This window comes from Schistocerca nitens, chromosome 12, assembly GCF_023898315.1.
Source record: "Schistocerca nitens isolate TAMUIC-IGC-003100 chromosome 12, iqSchNite1.1, whole genome shotgun sequence".
NCBI lineage: Eukaryota > Metazoa > Arthropoda > Insecta > Orthoptera > Acrididae > Schistocerca > Schistocerca nitens.
The window spans coordinates 135,831,349-135,836,526 of record NC_064625.1 but is presented as its reverse complement, the minus strand read 5'-3'; the positions used below and the strand labels follow the sequence as shown (position 1 = coordinate 135,836,526).

Genomic DNA, 5,178 nt, shown 5'->3' with positions numbered 1-5,178 from the left:
CTGGAAATTGAAATAAGAACACCGTGAATTCATTGTCCCAGGAAGGGGAAACTTTATTGACACATTCCTGGGGTCAGATACATCACATGATCACACGGACAGAACCACAGGCACACAGACACAGGCAACAGAGCATGCACAATGTCGGCACTAGTACAGTGTATATCCACCTTTCGCAGCAATGCAGGCTGCTATTCTCCCATGGAGACGATCGTAGAGATGCTGGATGTAGTCCTGTGGAACGGCTTGTCATGCCATTTCCACCTGGCGCCTCAGTTGGACCAGCGTTCGTGCTGGACGTGCAGACCGCGTGAGACGACGCTTCATCCAGTCCCAAACATGCTCAATGGGGGACAGATCCGGAGATCTTGCTGGCCAGGGTAGTTGACTTACACCTTCTAGAGCACGTTGGGTGGCACGGGATACATGCGGACGTGCATTGTCCTGTTGGAACAGCAAGTTCCCTTGCCGGTCTAGGAATGGTAGAACGATGGGTTCGATGACGGTTTGGATGTACCGTGCACTATTCAGTGTCCCCTCGACGATCACCAGTGGTGTACGGCCAGTGTAGGAGATCGCTCCCCACACCATGATGCCGGGTGTTGGCCCTGTGTGCCTCGGTCGTATGCAGTCCTGATTGTGGCGCTCACCTGCACGGCGCCAAACACGCATACGACCATCATTGGCACCAAGGCAGAAGCGACTCTCATCGCTGAAGACGACACGTCTCCATTCGTCCCTCCATTGACGCCTGTCGCGACACCACTGGAGGCGGGCTGCACGATGTTGGGGCGTGAGCGGAAGACGGCCTAACGGTGTGCGGGACCGTAGCCCAGCTTCATGGAGAATGTTGCGAATGGTCCTCGCCGATACCCCAGGAGCAACAGTGTCCCTAATTTGCTGGGAAGTGGCGGTGCGGTCCCCTACGGCACTGCGTAGGATCCTGCGGTCTTGGCGTACATCCGTGCGTCGCTGCGGTCCGGTCCCAGGTCGACGGGCACGTGCACCTTCCGCCGACCACTGGCGACAACATCGATGTACTGTGGAGACCTCACGCCCCACGTGTTGAGCAATTCGGCGGTACGTCCACCCGGCCTCCCGCATGCCCACTATACGCCCTCGCTCAAAGTCCGTCAACTGCACATACGGTTCACGTCCACGCTGTCGCGGCATGCTACCAGTGTTAAAGACTGCGATGGAGCTCCGTATGCCACGGCAAACTGGCTGACACTGACGGCGGCGGTGCACAAATGCTGCGCAGCTAGCGCCATTCGACGGCCAACACCGCGATTCCTGGTGTGTCCGCTGTGCCGTGCGTGTGATCATTGCTTGTACAGCCCTCTCGCAGTGTCCGGAGCAAGTATGGTGGGTCTGACACACCGGTGTCAATGTGTTCTTTTTTCCATTTCCAGGAGTGTACTTGCACATGTAGCAGTTTTCGCTGTCGGTTATGGTACACCACAGAGCATGTATGACATGTGTCTTTTGGCCAGTTTTTTAGTTCCTAGCCATAAGTTTTCAACGTTTCTTAGTTAATCTTTCGACTACTTTCCAATTTGCTGCATATATGTGTGTGTTCACACACTTCCACCCACTAATTTTCTCCTTAGAAATATTCTTATGCTGATTCGTTTCATCTGTTTCGCTGTCTCCCTACACCTTTCTCCAAACTTGCTCCCTCACCCACTCACTTGGTCTTTGTCTCCCTACACCTTTCTCCAAACTTGCTCCCTCACCCACTCACTTGGTCTTCGTCTCCCTACACCTTTCTCTAAACTTGCTCCCTCACCCACTCACTTGGTCTTCGTCTCCCCACACCTTTCTCCAAACTTGCTCCCTCACCCACTCACTTGGTCTTTGTCTCCCTACACCTTTCTCCAAACTTGCTCCCTCACCCACTCATTTGGTCTTTGTCTCCCTACACCTTTCTCCAAACTTGCTCCCTCCCTCCCTCCCTCACTCACTCACTGTCTCCCTCTCGGTCTCCCTCTCCCACTCTCATTCACACACACACACACACACACACACACACACACACACACACACACACACACACACACACACACACACACCATACATACTCTGTTTACCTCATTCTTAACCTCACTTCTAGGCTCAATCTAGATCGATCAGGGGTCAGTGAAGTGAAATGGAAAGAAGACAAGGATTTTTGGTCAGATAAGTATAGCATAATATCAGCAGCAGCAGAAAATGGTGTCACGGGATTCGTTATGAATAGGAAGGTGAGGCAGAGAGTGTGTTACTGTGAACAGTTCAGTGATAGGGTTGTTCCTATCAGAATCGACAGCAAACCAGCACCAACAACGATAGTTCAGGTGTACATGCCGACGTTACAAGCTGAAGATGAAGAGACAGAGAAGTGCATGAGGATATTAAAAGGGTAATACAGTGTGTAAGGGGGGGGGGTGAAAATCTAATAGTCATGGGGGACTGGAATGCAGTTGTAGTGGAAGGAGAAGAAGAAAAGGTTACAGGAGAATATGGGCTTGGGAAAGGGAATGAGAGAAGAGAAAGACTAATTGAGTTCTGTAACAAGTTTCAGCTAGTAATCGCAAGAGGAGGAGGTATACTTAGAAAAGGCTGGGTGATACGGGAAGATTTCAGTTAGATTACATCATGGTCAGACAGAGATTTCGAAATCAGATACTGGATTGTAGGGCATACCCAGGAGCAGACATAGACTCAGATCGCAATATAGTAGTGATGAAGAGTAGGCTGAAGTTTAAGACATTAGTCAGGAAGAGTCAATATGCAAAGAAGTGGGATACAGAAGTACTAAGGAATGACGAGATATGGTTGAAGTTCTCTAAGGCTATAGATACAGCGATGAGGAATAGCTCAGTAGGCAGATGTCCATTCTTGAAGAAGAATGGACATCTCGAAAAAGGGTCATCACAGAAGTTGGGAAGGAAAACGTAGGTACAAAGAAGCTAACTGCAAAGAAACCATGGGTAAGAGAAGAAATACTTCAATTGATCCATGAAAGGAGGAAGTACAAAAATGTCCCGGAAACTGAGGAACAGAGAAACACAAGTCTCTGAGGAATGAAATAAATAGGAAATGGCTGCAGGAACAATGTGAAGGCTTCGAAAAAGAAATGAGTGTCGGAAGGACAGAATCAGCATACAGGAATGCCAGAACAACCTTCGGTGACATTAAAAGCAAGGGTGACAACATTAAGAGTGCAACGGGAATACCATTGTTTAATGCAGAGGAGAGAGCAGATAGGTGGAAAGAATACATTGAAAGCCTGTATGAGGGGAAAGATTTGTCTGATGTGATTGAAGAAGAAACAGGAGTTGATTTAGAAGAGAGAGGGGATCCAGTACTGGAATCAGAATTTAACAGAGCTTTGGAGGACTTAAGATCAAATAAAGCAGCAGGGATATATAACATTCCATCAGAATTTCTAAAATCATTGGCGGAAGTGGCAACAAAACGACTATTCACGTTGGTGTGTAGAATGTATGACTCTGGCGACATACCATCTGACTTTTGGAAAAGCGTCATCCACACAGTTCTGAAGACAGCAAGAGCTGACAAGTGCGAGAATTACCGTACAATCAACTTAGCACCTCATGCATCCAAGTTGCTGATAAGAATGGAATTGGATAAGAATGGAAAAAAAATTGAGGATGCGCTAGGTGACGATCGGCAACGGCCTTGCCGCAGTGGATACACAGGTTCCCGCGAGATCACCGATGTTAAGCGCTGTTGGATGTGGCCGGCACTTGGATGGGTGACCATCTGGGGCACCATGCGCTGTTGCCATTTTTCGGGGTGCACTCAGCCTCGTGATGCCCATTGAGGAGCTACTCGACCGAACAGTAGCGGCTTTGATCAAGACTACCATCATAACGACCAGGAGAGCAGTGTGCTGACCCCACGCCCCTCCTATCAGCATCCTCCTCGGAGGATGACACGGCGGTCGGATGGTCCCGGTAGGCCACTCGTGGTCTGAAGACGGAGTGCTAGGTGACGATCAGTTTGGCTTTAGGAAAGGTGAAGGCACGAGAGAGGCAATTCTGACGTTGCGGTTAATAATGCAAGCAAGACTAAAGAAAAATCAAGACATGTCAATAGGATTTGTTGACCTGGAAAAAGCGTTCGATAGTGTAAAATGGTGCAGATGTTGGAAATTCTCAGAGAAGTAGGGGTACGCTGTAGGGAGAGATGGGTAATATACAATATGTACAACAGTCAAGAGGGAATAATAAGTGTGGACGATCAAAAGCGAAGTGCACGTAGTAAAAAGGTTGTAAGATGAGGATGTAGCCTTTCGCCCCTGGTGTTCAATCTGTACATCGAGGAAGCAATGATGGAAATAAAAGAAAGATTCAGGAGCGGAATTAAAATTTAAGATGAAAGGATATCAATGATAAGATTCGCTGGTGACATATCCTGAGTGAAAGTGAAGAATTACATGATCTGCTGAACGGAATGTACAGTCTAATGACTACAGAGTATGGATTGAGAATAAATCGAAAAAAGACGAAGGTAATGAGAAGTAATAGAAATGAGAAGAGCGAGAAACTTAACATCAGGATTGATGGTCACGAAGTAGATGAAGTTAAGGAATTCTGCCACCTAGGCAGTAAAATAAGCAAGGAGGGATGGAGCAAGGAGGACATAAAAAACAGACTAGTACTGGCAAAAAGGAAGTCTACTAATATCAAATATCTGGCTTAATTTGAGGAAGAAATTTCTGAGACTATACGTCTGGAGTACAGCATTGTATGGTAGTGAAATATGGACTGTGGGAAAACCGGAACAGAAGAGAATGGAAGGATTTTAGATGTGAAATATTGAAAATTATGTGGATTGGAAAGGTAAGGAATGAGGAGGTTCTGCACAGAATCGGAGAGGAAGGGAATATGTGGAAAACTGTGGTAAGGAGAAGGGACAGGAGAAGGACATGTGTTAAGACATGAGGGGCTGACTTCCATGGTACTAGAGGGAGCTGTAGAGGGCAAAAACTGTAGAGGAAGACAGAGATTGGAATACATCAAGCAAATAATTGAGGAGGTAGGTTGCAAGTGCTACTCTGAGATGAAGAGGTTAGCACAGGAAAGGAATTCGTGGCGGGCCGCATCAAACCACTCAGAAGACTGATGGAAAAAAAAGAAACCTCACCTACCCTTCCACCTATTTTATCTC

At 47.5% G+C, this 5,178-nt stretch overlaps 1 pseudogene; it reads left to right on the top strand.

The window, feature by feature from the left end:
• The first annotated feature begins 3,674 nt into the window (after positions 1–3,674).
• On the top strand, positions 3,675–3,792 carry LOC126215553 (5S ribosomal RNA; annotated as a pseudogene).
• Positions 3,793–5,178: the final 1,386 nt, after the last annotated feature.